Source organism: Rattus rattus, chromosome 12 (genome assembly GCF_011064425.1).
Source record: "Rattus rattus isolate New Zealand chromosome 12, Rrattus_CSIRO_v1, whole genome shotgun sequence".
NCBI lineage: Eukaryota > Metazoa > Chordata > Mammalia > Rodentia > Muridae > Rattus > Rattus rattus.
Window position 1 is genome coordinate 64,913,505 of NC_046165.1, and position 15,487 is coordinate 64,928,991.

The 15,487-nt window shown below is 39.9% G+C and overlaps 1 protein-coding gene across 4 annotated transcripts in view; it reads right to left on the reverse strand.

Annotated features, from left to right (window-relative positions):
• Cab39l (calcium binding protein 39 like) overlaps nt 1-15,487 on the reverse strand; it is a 101,339-nt gene that overhangs the window by 77,700 nt on the left and 8,152 nt on the right. For all 4 annotated transcript variants that reach the window (XM_032917215.1, XM_032917216.1, XM_032917218.1 and 1 more), the window contains exons 2-3: nt 9,733-9,881; nt 8,451-8,520 (exon numbers count right to left, since the gene is read on the reverse strand). The gene's annotated coding sequence lies outside the window, so the exon portion shown is untranslated. The remainder of the gene's footprint in view (nt 1-8,450; nt 8,521-9,732; nt 9,882-15,487) is intronic.

A 15,487-nucleotide genomic window follows, 5' to 3' on the forward strand; every position in this document is an offset into this window, starting at 1 on the left:
GGGGCGGTCTCTGGATGGCCTTTCCTTCAGTCTCTGCTCCATTCTTTGTCTCTGCATTTCCTTTAGACAGGAGCAATTCTGGGTTAAAAATTTTGAGATGGGTGGGTGGCCCCCTATCTCCACTGGGGGGTCATGTCTATCTATGGGAGGTGGTCTCTACAGGTTCTATCTCCCCTCTGTCGGGTCATCCCCATTGGGTCCTGGGAACCTCTTGCATCCCTGGCATCTGGGACATTCTAGTCCCTCCCCCCATTTCCCACCTCCCACTGCTATTCATTCTCCTGGCCCTCTGGATTTCTGTCTTGTTTTCTCTTTTCAGACTTGACCCTGCTCCCACTTTTTTCCCTCCCCTTCCCCTCTGCCATCTAGGTTCCTCCCTCCTTCTCCCTCCTCTGATCATTTTGCTTATTATTTGGTTTACACAGTACTGTGGTTGAAGTGCTATAACGAGTCTCTTTCCTCAGTTTTTAATTAGATTCCCCCAAGTTTCTTTGAGCGCTAATTGTCAACCTCATCAAAGAAGACGAGTCTACAGCTTCCTTAAGGCCAGAACTTCAAGCTTCAGTGGATCTGCAAAACCCATTCACCAATCATTACGACTGACCTCAATGCTACATACACTTTAAAAGTATTTGTTCTGAGGCTGGAGGGATGGCTCCGTGGTTAAGAACACTGACTGCTCTTCCAGAGGACATATTTCAATTGCTAGCACCTACAAGGCAGCTCACAAATCCTGTGCAATTCAGATATCTTCTGCCCTCTTCTGGCCTTTGCAAACATTGTATGCAAGTGTGTAAAGACATGTGTAAGCAGACACTCACTCGCATGAAATGAAATAAAATCTTCGTTCTAACAGCATCTTTCTTGTTCTGTTTAAGCTGCTACAATGGAATACACAGATATTTCTATCATGTTTTTGAAGGTTGGAAAGTGTATGATCAAGGACATAGCAGATTCACTGATTGATTAAGGGTCTGTCAACTTCCTAGTTCACAGAGGTCAATCTGATCCTCCTATTTTTACATAGTAGAGAGTTAAGCAAGCTATTCACAAGGGCTCATGCCTTAAGACTTATCAGTTCAAATATCATCTCACTGAGCTTTATGTTTCAACATAGGAATTTAGGGGTGCATACTGATTTATTGTATCACTCAACTTAGTAACAAATATTAGTATCATTCTATTGGATAACAATTGTTCCCATTTAAAAAGTAAAAACACAGAGTTTAAGATTTATTATCTCATAAAAAAGACACGTGCTCCACTATGTTCATCGCAGCCTTATTTATAATAGCCAGAAGCTGGAAAGAACCCAGATGCCCTTCAACAGAGGAATGGATACAGAAAATGTGGTACATCTACACAATGGAATATTACTCAGCTATCAAAAACAATGACTTTATGAAATTAAGTAGGCAAATGGTCGAACTGGAAAATATCATCCTGAGTGAGGTAACCCAATCACAGAAAAACACACATGGTATGCACTCATTGATAAGTGGCTATTAGCCCAAATGCTTGAATTACCCTAGATACCTAGAACAAATGAAACTCAAGACGGATGATCAAAATGTGAATGCTTCACTCCTTCTTTAAAAGGGGGAACAAGAATATCCTTGGCAGGGAATAGAGAGGCAAAGAATTAAAACAGAGTCAGAAGGAACACCCATTCAGAGCCTGCCCCACATGTGGCCCATACATATACAGCCACCCAATTAGACAAGATGGATGAAGCAAAGAAGTGCAGACCGACAGGAGCCGGATGTAGATCTCTCCTGAGAGACACAGCCAGAATATAGCAAACACAGAGGCGAATGCCAGCAGCAAACCACTGAACTGAGAATAGGACCCTGTTGAAGGAATCAGAGAAAGAACTGGAAGAGCTTGAAGGGGCTCGAGACCCCATATGTACAACAATGCCAAGCAACCAGAGCTTCCAGGGACTAAGCCACTACCTAAAGACTATACATGGACTGACCCTGGACTCTGACCTCATAGGTAGCAATGAATATCCTAGTAAGAGCACCAGTGGAAGGGGAAGCCCGGGTCCTGCTAAGACTGAACCCCCAGTGAACTAGATTGTTGGGGGGGGGGCGGCAATGGGGGGAGGGTGGGGAGGAGCACCCATAAAGAAGGGAGGGGGATTAGGGGGTGTTGCCGGAAACCGGAAAGGGAATAACACTTTAAAATGTATATAAGAAATACTCAAGTTAATAAAAAAAAAAAAAAAAAAAAAGATTTATTATCTCACATGGTTTCTTAAAACTAGTAGCAGAGTTATTCTGGCTAAGGTTTCAGCCTACAGTTGTTTCTCAAGTCATATGGCTTTCATAAACTGAGACTGTTGACTGGCTCAATATTTAGACACACATCTTACACAGCATCAAGAATAATGCATTTTATTCAGTCCTCTTCCTTCTTCCAATCTACTGTCTCTGTACTCCTCCATTTCTTTCTCACCCTGTAACTTTCTAAAATGCAGAGAGACTATTTGTCTAGGGTGCCGTGGCTTCTTCCTCCTTCAGCATTTTAGCCCAGGGTTGTTTTTCCTGGGCTTCCTCCCGTTCCCCAGGCCATTAGAATGTCTCTTGGTCAGCCCAGTTCGTGAACATTCAGTACACATTCAAAAGTAATCAATTGCTACATAACCTCTATATGCCAGGTACCATGCTAGCTACTTTCAGCTAAATTATTAATCTTCACCAATGTTCAAAGATACAATTCTACTATCCAGGGAATATACATGTAAAATTTGCTATCTGTTCCTCAACATTAAGGCCCTAACTGAATGGTTCCTAAGATCCCCTGGAGAAATGTAGCTTGATTTCATGAGGCTAATTTTATAAAATGATTTAGGTTGGTTTTTTTTTTTCATAATCTCACACATATCCTGTAAATAAATTTTTGTTCATATTTAAATTTCCTGTAAGAAGATTCATGTATGAATTTGGCCTGAAAGCCATTTTTCCATCTAGATTTCTACTCTCTTCCCTTCCTATCTTTAATTTGGGACACTCTTGATTCACTCGCATTTCATACCACCTCCACCCCCTCTCTCCTTTCCTGTAACATCAGGTCACAGCTCAGTTTTCACTCTCCACCTACACTGCAGATTTCTGTCACATCTTTATCCAACAAACTACAGCACCTGCCTCAAAGTCTCTCCTAACTTAACTTTGTGACATTCAGAATACCTAAAGATTAATTAATTAATTAATGCATTTAATTCAATGCCAACTCAACAGAAAGGCACTTTCAAGCACCAGCAAGATGGTTCTGAAGGTAAAGGTGGTGCCACCAAGCCCAGAGGTCTGAGTTCCATCCCCAGAGCCATGTAGCAGAAAGAGAGCAAATAACAGAGGTTATCCTCTGACCTGCACTTGTGTATACAGCTCTCACACACACCCCACACTTACACACTTGAGTTGTTAGTCAGGAAATAAACGTATTCCAAGCCAATATAGCCTATTCCATTGCCCTTGATTTCCCTCCAGATCTTGAAGGCAAGACCCTAGTGTTGAAGACACCAGACACTCAGGACACAGGACTTGGAGGAACTGAGCTAGAAGTGCCCTAGAAGCCTCCACTCTGGAGGTCTTGCTCTCTTGATACAAGGGAGAAGACTGATCAGTAGTCTCACCCAGCTGTAAAATATATGAACCACAACAGTGTCTGGACTGGCACACTATCTCCAGTCATTCAGGAGAAGTTCTTTTAGCTGTAAGTAAACAACAGCTATCTAACTGTACTAAATAAAGCCCACTCAATGTGAGGAAAGTCATGCCTAGTATTATAATCTAGCCAACTCTCTATGGGTGAAGCAGGTATAGACTCTAGAGGAAAACCTACTATATCTAAATTAATGCAATTTTAACTGCATCTAAGTACTTATCTTTATACCCACAGGTAAGTATGGTGATCACTCCTCATCAAAGAAGCTTCTTTTGGGAACAGATGTACATGATTAGAGATCCATAACTGGTCAGATTGCAGAGTATAAGTATCCATAGGGTCTCCAGCCCAAATTTCTCTATTTGCAGCATAATCCCCCATGCAAAGCTTAGGGAATATCAAGAATATCAAGGGATGGGAAGTCAGAGAACCAGAGTGACTGCTGCTAGTGTGCCCTATACATGCAGGGAAAATGCACCCATGAACTCTCAACAATCTGGTTGCCCAAACAAGACAGGCATAATGACAACAGTATCCACTGACATTCTAATGTGAGCAGGGAATTTCTTCAAAGTTCTACTTCTAACTGACCTACTACAGATAAGCAATGGCTGTTTAGAGAGAATCTGTTTCCTCTGGTACCGGATCCTGCATAGGCTGTCCAATCCCAAGTGCTGAGCCATGGACAGATGTACACACAACCAAAGTTAGACGGACTTAGTAGGCTGTGTGTGTGTGTGTGTGTGTGTGTGTGTGTACACGAAAGCCGATAGTATATATATGTAAAATAATAAAGAGTCATAAACTTGAGGAGGGGAATGGGTGGAGTCAGAGTGGGAAGGGATGAAAGAGTCAGGTGGATGTAGTTCTCATGAAAAGGGCTGGAGTGGTTAGGAGCACTGACTGCTCTTCCATTGGTCCTGAGTTCAATTCCCAGCAACCACATGGTGGCTCACAACCATCTGTAATGAGATCTGATGCCCTCTTCTGGTGTGTCTGAAGACAGTTCCAGTGTATTTTATACATAATAAATAAATAATTGTTTAAAAAATAAAGTTCTCAAAAAAAGTTAAGATGAAAACAAAAGTGACTAAACAGGGTTATGGTTAGGGACATAGCTCAGTGGAGTTTGTCCAACACAAGGGAGGTTCTAGGATCCATCTTCACCAAGGAAAGAGAAAGGCAGGGAAAGGGCGAGGGAAGGGAAAAGCGAAGGTCAGAGGACAGGGTTATAGATACAGTTGTAAGTAAACTCAGCAATGGCAGTTCTCAAGTTTGTAATACAAACATACACACATACACACTTACATCCTCACACGTACATGTACACACGTACATGTACTGTTACACACACATAGATACACATGCATACTTACACTTGTACACAAACATATTTACAGACATCCCTCCCATTTACATAATAATAAAAATAATACTAAAACTAAAAGTTTGGACTTCACCTATCAAATACTTTGCATGATTAAAAACATTTGTACATGCAATCTTTTTCTCTACAACCTTATGAACTACAGCTTCCAATATACTTTTGAACTCATGAAAATTGATAGAACCGGTCTGAATCAACATCATTCAGGAATAAAGAGAATGTATTGAGACTGTGAGAGAAGCCGTGGAGAGAACATGGAAGCTGACGTTAAGATTCCACTCTGTATTTACAGGTTGTTATGAATGTTCTTAAGGGGTGGATGTGTACAGGGCTTTGTATGTTTAGGTGGGTAACTATATCAATTGGATCAGAAAAAAAAAAGAGAATGTATCATACAGTGTATTAACATGAATTCTTTTTTGTTTGTTTGGTGCACCTCAGACATGATAAACACTTGCTCTACACTGAGCTTCCAGCTCTAAAATGCATTTCTTCCCCCCATATCTCACCATTTATTCTTTATGTGGTCCAGACAGTTGACTCTAGGACATCAGACATACTGGTAATGCATCACTCCATCACTAAGCTACATTCTCAGCCCTAGCAACATTGCTTAATGTAAAAATATCAGACATTTGCAACACAATAATTACTTCTAACAATTAAAGCAATTAAAAATAACTTAACGTCAACAGGTGACTTCAAAAGAGGCACTTAATGAAATTAAGTAGTTGGCAACAATATATAACAAAAATTTTAAGTAAAACACCATCATTCAATGAATTTATAAATTATAGTATCCTTTGTATAACCATTTAGAAATACAATCACTTTGACAGCATATCATTAAGCTATGGCAATTTTCTCCAAATTTGTTTCCCTTTCATTTGGTTTTGTTAACAATATTTGTACAAAAATTGTTTTATGATCCCTAAATAATCTTCAGGGTTTTTGTGTTACTCTTTACTGAAAAGCCAAGAAGGTACCAGTTACCCACAAAGTTAGTAAGTATTCTACTAGCTTAATTAGCTCAAAATCTGAAAGACATTTTTTTTAATATATATTTGTATTTTCACAAATACAAAAAGAACAAACTGTGGTTTATCTATAAACGATATCTTACTCAGCAATGAAAAAGAAGAATAAATGGATATATTTTTACAGTGTGGATGAATTTTAAGATCAGTAATTAAGCAGCGCCTGAAGGACTGGAGCTGGTACAGCGGCACGCGCCTGTGCTCCTGGCACTCGGGAGGGGCCGTAAATGACCTCAAATGTAAGTCAGTCTGAGATACACAGCAGCAGGCCGGCCAGGGCTGCATAGCAAGAGCTTGTCTCAAAAGTGTGTGCTAAGTCTGGAGTTATTCTTAGCATAAAAGAATGAATGAATGAATTATGAGTGAATGAATAAATACTGTCACCTTCTTTTAAATTGCTCCTTTTCTCCTCATTTCTGACTTAACAAAAGAAAAAAGAAAAAGCTTTTTGTTCATCCACTTTTAGCTACCAAACCTGAAATAAGTCTTCACATTTTTGGTACTACATTGCACTGGCCTGGAATACTAAAATGCAAATACATCTTTACTAACGTATTTGGCACCGAAGATTCAAAACATCCACAGCACACCCTGTTTGTCACTGTTTCCCTGGCTTGGCTTGACCCACTCATCCTTTTTCTTCGCTCGGTTTCTTCTACTCCACATCGCCTTTCACCACCATTTATTTCCCTTCTTTTACCTACAACAGATTTCTGTGTGGCTTGTGCCCTGCTAGACTGTGTTTGGCATTCTGTAGCTTCAAAGTGTAACTATGAACACAGAAATCCCTGGGCTCTTTAAATCTGAGAATTTGTGTCTTCCATTTGTTCTGTTAAATGCCAATGATTACCACGGATAGTCTCATACCTAGCCCATATTTCTATCTTCCTTCCTTCCTTTCTTCCTTCGTTCCTAACAGTCTCATTATATGGTTCAGACCAACCTGGAATTTTCTTTCTGGAACTCAAATCACAATTTCACAAACTACTGTATTTTCTATGGGGTTCTGAATAGCTTTTAACTATACCTATATGCTGAGTTAATCTACAATTTATTTTTAAAATTGTTATAATTTTCATTTCTAGACTTCATTTTCTACAACTGATTCCTATTTAATTATGTTTCATCACTTTCATCATCTCTTATTTTATGAAAATATTTATGTATTGTACATTTCTAGCAACTATTTTAGTTCTTTGTTATTTCTGCTGAGTCCTAGTCATAATACCCTGATTTTCACACTTAAATTTTTGTTATTTTCTTTTTAAAAAAAAAAAAAAAGGTTATGATTATTTTATCGTTGCATATGTCCCTCTGTAGAGAACCTATAATTGTTTTACCTGGAACTTAAAGAGTATCACAAAACTGTATATCCACTTCTGATTCCACTTGTAGAGTTTTAGAACTATGAAAATATTACAAAGCAAGTCCTAAAGTTAAGTAAGTGTAAGCTCACAGGCAGGGATGATCAGCAGAGACCTTACCTACACCTAGACCTGAAGCCTCTACAGAAGATCTCAGACCACCCTTCCACTCTACCACAAGGCATACGACGTGTTCCCTATGACTCAGTCATCATGCACAGAAGATCCGTGCACACAGAAAGGTGTTGAAGGACAACCTGACTCTAGGCATTACAGTAGAAGAGAAATGGGCCTGAAAGGGTGAAGTGGAGGAAAAGAAGGAATTGTGAGCAAAGAAAAGGGGTAAGAACAAGTAAGTCAAGCCAATCCTGGGAGAAGCAGACAGGAACAAACAGGATTAAGCTAAAGCACTGTATTGAAACTTCGGTGCCAGTCCCTTCCCGACTACTCCAATAGGAAGCTGAATAGGAATGCCTTCTCGTCCAGGAAGGCAGTGGGAACATGAAGGGCTGGCCTGGGGAAGGGAAGTGTGTGGCATCTCTGTAATCTCCACCAGCACCTGAACCCAATACCAGGAAACAAAACTTATTTCAGTCGATTCCTTGTTTTCTACAAAAGAATACAGAAGCCTTTGCTGATGTGACAACACCCTTTCTGCTGAAACTCTGGGGATGTCCTCAAAGTATTCAGTGACTTTAGAACCCATTTACCTTATGTAGTATACTTGTTTTGGGCCTACTCCCAAAAGTTCTTATTTTCTTACATGTTCAACCACTTGTTTTGATGGTCATTTTACATATTCAGTAGGAGGGGGAGGTCCAGCTCTTGTCTGTAATCAACTGCAAATGGAATTCAATTACTCCTAAAATAGTTTTGTAAAAGTTCAGGTTGGGAGAGTATATTTATTCTTGTTAAACTATTAATGTCCAATATAATTAGAAAAGTATCCCAAGAAATGATAATGCAAATCTTACACCTTTATTACCTTACCTTAGAAATTCCTTGTCTTCAGCCAATCTGTCCCAATGCTCGCAGCTTTCAGTCACTGGTCAGCGCAGTTCTGACAACCAGAACAGGCTCAGAATTAACTCTATAAGACTTACAGAAAACATTTTATGCCAAATCTAACATAGTTTCTCACACTTTTCAGTTATAAAGAATTACAAATTAGATTCTCTAGCATAACTAAATACAGACAAATCAAAACAAACCAAATTCCCTACCCAACTACTCCAATAGGAAGCTGAATTTAAGGAATGCCCTGTCATTGTGGAAGGCATGGGAATATGAAGGGCTGGCCTGGGGAAGGGAAGTGTGGCATCTCTGTAATCTCCAGCACCTGAACAATATGAGGAGACACACTCGTTTCAGCTGATGCCTTGGCTGATGTGAGAGTACTGTCCTTTTTCACACTCTGGTAAACTCTATTATTTCACAGCAAACCAAAATAAAAAACAAAACAAAACAAAACAAAATAAATCCACAAAAGAACTTTGAAATGTCACAGAGATCATCTTCTGGGTTTTCAATTTTTGACAATATCACTAAAAACTGCATGTTAGGATTTTTCTTTTTTAATGTTAACGCACGCGTGTGTACGTGTGTGTACACAGACTTGTATGTAGCAGGGGTTGTGTCTCACAGTGTGTGTGTGTAGGTGAGAGGGCAGCTATAAGGTTTCCATGGGACCCAGGGCTCAAGTGCAGTTGTCAAGCTCGTATGGTACATACACTTGCTGTGCCTCCATGCCACCCAAGTTTGGTTGTTTTCCACTCTGCCATACTTTTTAGCTAGTCACTGGGAACAACTCTAATATTTATCTCTACACCAATACAGAAGTTTGTGTATATATCCCTATGCTAGCTAGTTTTATATTAACTTGACACAAGCTACAGTAACTGGAAGGAGGGAACCTCAATTGAAAATATACCTCCATAAGATCTGGCTTAATGATTAATGGAGGAGGACCCAGCCCACTATGGGTAGGGCCATGCCTAGTTGGTGGTCCTGGGTTCTCTAAGAAAACAGGATGAGCAAACCATGGGGAGCAAGCAAGTAAGCAGCACCCCTTAATGGCCTCTACACCCACCAGCTCTTCCTTCAGGTACTTGCTCTGTTTGGGTTCCTGTCCTGACTGCCCTCAATGATGAACAGTGTTTAGTAAGCATAAGCCAAATAAACCGTCTCCTCCCCAATTGCTTTGGTCATAGTGCCGTGCTGCAGCAAGAGGGACCCTAAGTCAAGACCCTATTAGGAGTTAACGGAAACTTACACTTCTCTCCTTTAGCATGCTGCCCTTGCATGAAGAACATATAAGCCACCAATCTGCGGTCTGCATCTTCATTTTCCAAACAGCAACTACAGGTTTAAACTAAACCTTAGCTCCTGACGTTCTTTCTTCTTCACGGTGGATGTTGTACCCTGCAGTAATGTAGTACAATTTAAAAATAAATAAATAAAAAAGAAAAAATTAACAAAAAGCTCAGGCTTTAAAGTCACATGGACATGGGTTTAAATTACTGTATAAACTGAATCAAATTACTTGAAAAACACTGAACCTACAAGAAAAATAGGTTGCAATATATAGATATTAAATGACACAACATAAATGAAACCAAATGTCAGCAAAGTAGTAACCTGCTGTGTTAAGTCATCATATCCCTGCCCAGTTTTCTTCTCTACTCTTTCTTCTTCAGCCTTTTTCTCCTTCTCCTCCCTCTTTCTCAACAGGTCCTTACCGTGTAACCCAGGCTGGTCACAAACTCACCATTTTCTTGTTACTTCCTTGTCAGTGGTGAGACTGCAAATGTGTGATAGCACATCAGAATCAATGGACTACTGTTATGTATGTTGTATGTCTACATAATGTTTACTTAATCGGTCCAAAGGCCTTTTCAGAATAAATCTGCTTAAGTCGTAGGCTTGATAAGCTCGTCCTGAGTGATTATCAACCTTCAGCAAGACTAGGTATAGTGATGTATAGAACACTCTCCTAAGAGCAACACACCCAAACCTTATTGCCAAATATACCACTGGGCTGTCCAATCTATGTCCAAAACCACTAGAAAGTTCCTGTTATGTGTGATGATCAGAAAATGCAAAAATATAGTATAAAAATATTTTAGTTTTTCTTTCATTCTATCATTTAACTTTGTGTTTGAATATATAAATGCATGATTTCGTGGTCAAAATATAACCAAGTTATGAAAAAGAAAAACCTCTCTTCTGTCATTGGCATCTTCTTTGGGTTATTATCTAGATCCCTTATCTAGAGAAAGGGTGATTTAAACGGGGACCATCTATCTAGAGAGTGCACTATTGGCCGCACACTACAGTACATCCAGTCATTCTCCTACTAATGGACTTTTAAAATGGTTCTAGGTTTTTAATTAAGTAGAATGGTTAATATTAAATGTCAACTTGGTGAGATCTTGTTGTCAGGAGACGCGACTTAGGACAGGTCTGTGAAGGAGTTTCCACAAAGGACTAAGTGAGGCCAGGGGGACTCTCCACAGAATGAATGAGTGTACCTTCCAAGATTGGCCCAAATACAGGGACCAGAGGAAAAGGCAGTGTGGCCTGCCTGTCTTTGTTTCTTGCTAGTGAGTATGCTTGCTGCATATGAAGTATGTGACCCCATATTCCAGAGGTCAGACTACTGTTCCTTTGACTTTCCAACACTGAAATTCAGAGACCCTCCAAGAATAGTCCAGCGCTCCAGCACCAAATTGGGAATGAGGCATCCAGTTTCATAGATGGAATAACTATTGGGTTCTTAGCCTCTCCAGCATACAGATAACCATTGTGGAAGACCTAGCATTTAACATATAAGTCATTTGAATGAATCTTTTAAAATGTATGTTCATCTTACTGGTTCTGTATTCCAGGGCATCCTGCCTAACGAAAGCAGTGCTCAGGAACCACCGGCACAAAATTGTAGACTGTTATTTTATTTTAGTATTTTTAAAATGGATTACTAAAGGTTTTAATGCCTGTGCCAAAGGATACATGTATGTGATTCGGCTGAATACTGCAGGATTCCCTCCCAGGTACTGTGTTAATGTATCCATGTTTACCAGTAATGTACCCATTTGCCTATTTTTCAACCAGCTGAAGAGTATAACTTCTAAACTTTGGTGAGAAATGTCTTAAAGTAGCTTTAATTTTGCATGTGTACATACATTTGTAGGCATGTGTGTACATTTAGAAGTTCATTTTAGTTGACTATCCTTCCACATTTTGGTTTTTGAGACAGGAATGTTCACTGATCCCAGAGCCCACTGACTAGCTAGGCTGGCTGGCTAGTTAGTTCCAAGGATCCTATCTCTACCATCCCCCTTCTCCCTCCTCTCACCATTACCAGGGCTGGAACTGCAGAAGCATGCTGCTGTTCTTGGCTTTTATGTGGGTGCGGGGTTCAAACAAAGGTCCTAGAAAGCATTGGGACAGCAAGCATGTTACCATGAAGCCATCTCCCTACCCCCAAACAGTTTTAATTTGAACTTCTCCGTGTCACTGAAGCTGGGCCCTCTTTTATCCAGTTACCATTTCCTATCACCTTTCTCTATGAAGTTTCTTTGCAAATCTATGGTTCATGATTTGCCTAGCTTTTTAGAAACTGGTTTTAATTAAAATTAGCTTCAAACATTTCCCCCAATTTGTCATTTGTCCTTGCTTTTGTAATATTTCACTACGCAAATTCTTCAGGGTTATAAAAACTTTGACTTATACTTTCAGACTTTAGCTGAATTGTTCCACAGGTGTTTTGCTCAGTGTCACTGTTAAGAAGTCTGTTGCTAGCCTCCTTTCTTCCTGGAAACCCAAGGGAAAAAAATCAATTTTCTTGAAAGGGAACTAAGCTATAACTTGAAGGTAATCATTTTGGATTAATCATCCTAGTAAACAGGAACTTTCTAAGATGGGAGATGGGAGGCATTGTCTACATGGTGTCGGTACCATGTAGAACATGGAACATCAACACTACTTTGCCACTGACACCTGAAGGCATTTTCATTATGTATACTTGAGTCTTTTCTGTTTAAATCATGCTTCCATGAGTAGAAGTTTAAATATCAGCCCTATTATTGCTTTTCATCTTAGGAACTGAAATCTTTCAACTTATATCTTAATCACATCCTAGGCACTGGTGATGTGATTCTGCAATAGAACATACCTAGACTATAAGGCCCTGAGTTCAAGCCTTAGCAGAATACACGTGTCTTTCTCTGTGTATACACACACATCTCATTGTCATTTTTTGGGGGCTGTCTTCATGACTTCGGTCAATGCCTCTAATTTAGTGTTTCCCTTAGCTAACTCAGAGTTTAGCTTCATCTTAAAAGATAAAGGATTTTAATAAAGATTTTATTTCCTAAGTTCAGAAAATTCATCCTCTTTTTTGGGGGGTTATGAATTTGGATTTGGGGCGTTCTGTGTCTGCACTTTCTTGGAAGGAGCACAGCACTGCAGTTTCGTTAGCGCTACCACTGTTCCAAGCATATTAATCACACCTGAAATGTTTTAACTCCTGCTTCATTCTCTTAAGTAACATGTTGTCTGTCATCTTCTGCTCGCTTTGAAGTGTTTTCTTTTTCCTAAACCAGATGGCAGTACAAATAAATAGATTGGAAGGATGAATGTGAATGACCAATTTCAATAGTACCATTAACTGGTTTTGTGTTTATTTTCATCTCTGACTCTTTTCTGGGTAGGAGGCAGACTTATCACCTTCCTTTTGGTTTCCTTGGCTCTGCTACCTCTTCTTGCTGACTGCCAAATCTTCACTACCTGAAGACTCCACCCTTCAAGGCTGCCCTCTTTCCTTAGACTCAGTACCTTTTTAAGACTGCCTCTTGGGCAGTTTTAGCTCTTTTGTCCAAGTCTCACATACCTCAGCACTTCCTTGGGTCTTCTATCCTGCATGACAAGTATTTTGCCTACAGAGCTACCTTCCTGCCCTTTTCATTTTTTAACATCTTTTGTAGTTTTATGACAGCTGCTGTGTCCTTAAGTGACATTTTAAGATCCTTACTGTGAATTTAACTTAATCAAAGTCCTTCATCCAATTGCTCTTCAACCTATCTTCTGCCTTGCCTTACTTTTTATGGGTTGGAGGCAGTGTTAGGAATTGAACTAAAGCTTTACAACATGTTTGGGAAGTGTTCTAATACTGAGCCATATCTCAAGCCCCCTCCCCTCATCTTCTACCAAGATGACAGAGCTTGTTTTCTCAAATATGTATTATTTACATAGTACATCCTGGTCCTCCCTTCTCTGTAATTAATAACTATATTACCATTACTCTCTCTTCTACTACTCCTACTTTTACTGCACTTCCTTTATTTAACAACTTCAAATTCCCTTTTTGACAAACTCGATGCAAATCTAAACACTCAGTGTAGGGCACCAACTGCATAGATTTTTCCCCATATCTGGCAATCTCTAAGTTTCTGTACATCACTGGGTGTCCTAAGCTTGTTATAAGATTGCCCATTTAGCAGACTGCACAGGTTAAGGATTATTACTTATTTCCAACACCAGTTACAGAACCTATGTTGTTATCTACACTTCTGATCAACCAGTTATGAACTGGAGGTTCCCACAACATACCCTCTTGGGGTCAATAGTTTGCTAGAACTTATTGAACTCAAGAAAGTGTCTCTGTACTACTGCAATGTGGCTCATGTGGGAAATAACATATGGAGGGGTAAAACAGTCCACCCTAAATGTCCTGGCTTCAGAGGAAATAACCACAACCCATAAATACAGACAGTCCCTCCTGGTTTTTGTCTCATCCCTCCTATAACTTATTACACTGCTATGGGCAAGGCAGAAGCAAACTGAGAATTTCTCCCTGGATATGGCCAAAACTCTAAATGCAAATTTACATCAGATCTGTAAACTCCATATACTTACATATATAAATTCTTTTTCTCTTAATGTGGAATGAGGACATGTCTTGAGACCTATAGACAAACTTTATGGCAGAGAATTCAGTAAGACTTCTAACACTACATTATAAAGTCTCTGACTCAGGATGGGGGAACAGAATGAATAAACTGGAGGAGTAAGGATGAAGGGCAGAGCTTCTGTGCTTTGCTAGACTCATCACCATCCCTAGCCATGTAGGCATGAGCAGATAAAATTGCCACGAGGGACTGAATTCAAACATCCTTTCACTCCAGGTGTAGGAGTGAAGCCTGGAAGTTCCAATTAGTATGTGTGCGTAGTACCATACTATAGTGCACACACAGAGGTCAAAAGACCTCAAATGTTCCTCAAGTAACATGGCCTTATTTTTGAGACAGGATCTCTCAGTGGTTGGAGTTCAACAAGTTGGCTAGGCTGCCTGGCAAGGGAGCCCTAAGAACTCACCACCTCAGCCTCTGTGGCAGTGGAATTACAAGTCTGAATCACCAAATCAAGCTTTTTTCACTTGGGTTCTGGGGACTGAATTCCTATCCTCATGCTTGCAAAGCAAGCACTTTCTAATTAAGCAATCTCCCCAGGCCTGAAAATTCCAACTATTTGATGACATAGTTGGTTCATCAAGTTTACAATCTTATAAGCTTCTTTCCTGCAGGCTAGCTTACATATGCTGGAAGGTGCTATATAGGAGCTGAGGGGGAAAAGTCATTAAGTCTTACCCAGCTATGGAACCTGTGAACTCTAACATTTGACTTAGAAGGTGTGTCCATTGGTGCATTAGTGTTATGGGGGTAACCGACAGCTTTCTACTAGGACTTTAGGTCTACCTCAGAGGGAGTTCATGTCTGGCACTTTAAAACTAGGCAAGAACCCATGACTGTGGAGATCATAAGCCCTACCACTATTATTTTGCTAAAGGAATACAGCATCAAACTGCCTTCTATATACTTCTATATCCACATACCCATAGTCCAATGCAACTCTCACCCCTTATCACTTCTTTATGCAGCAGGCAGAAGTTAATACAAAGACTCACAATTGGTCAGCTACAGAGAATAAGTGACTGTGGACTGCTTATTAGCCTTACATAGGACTTCTAG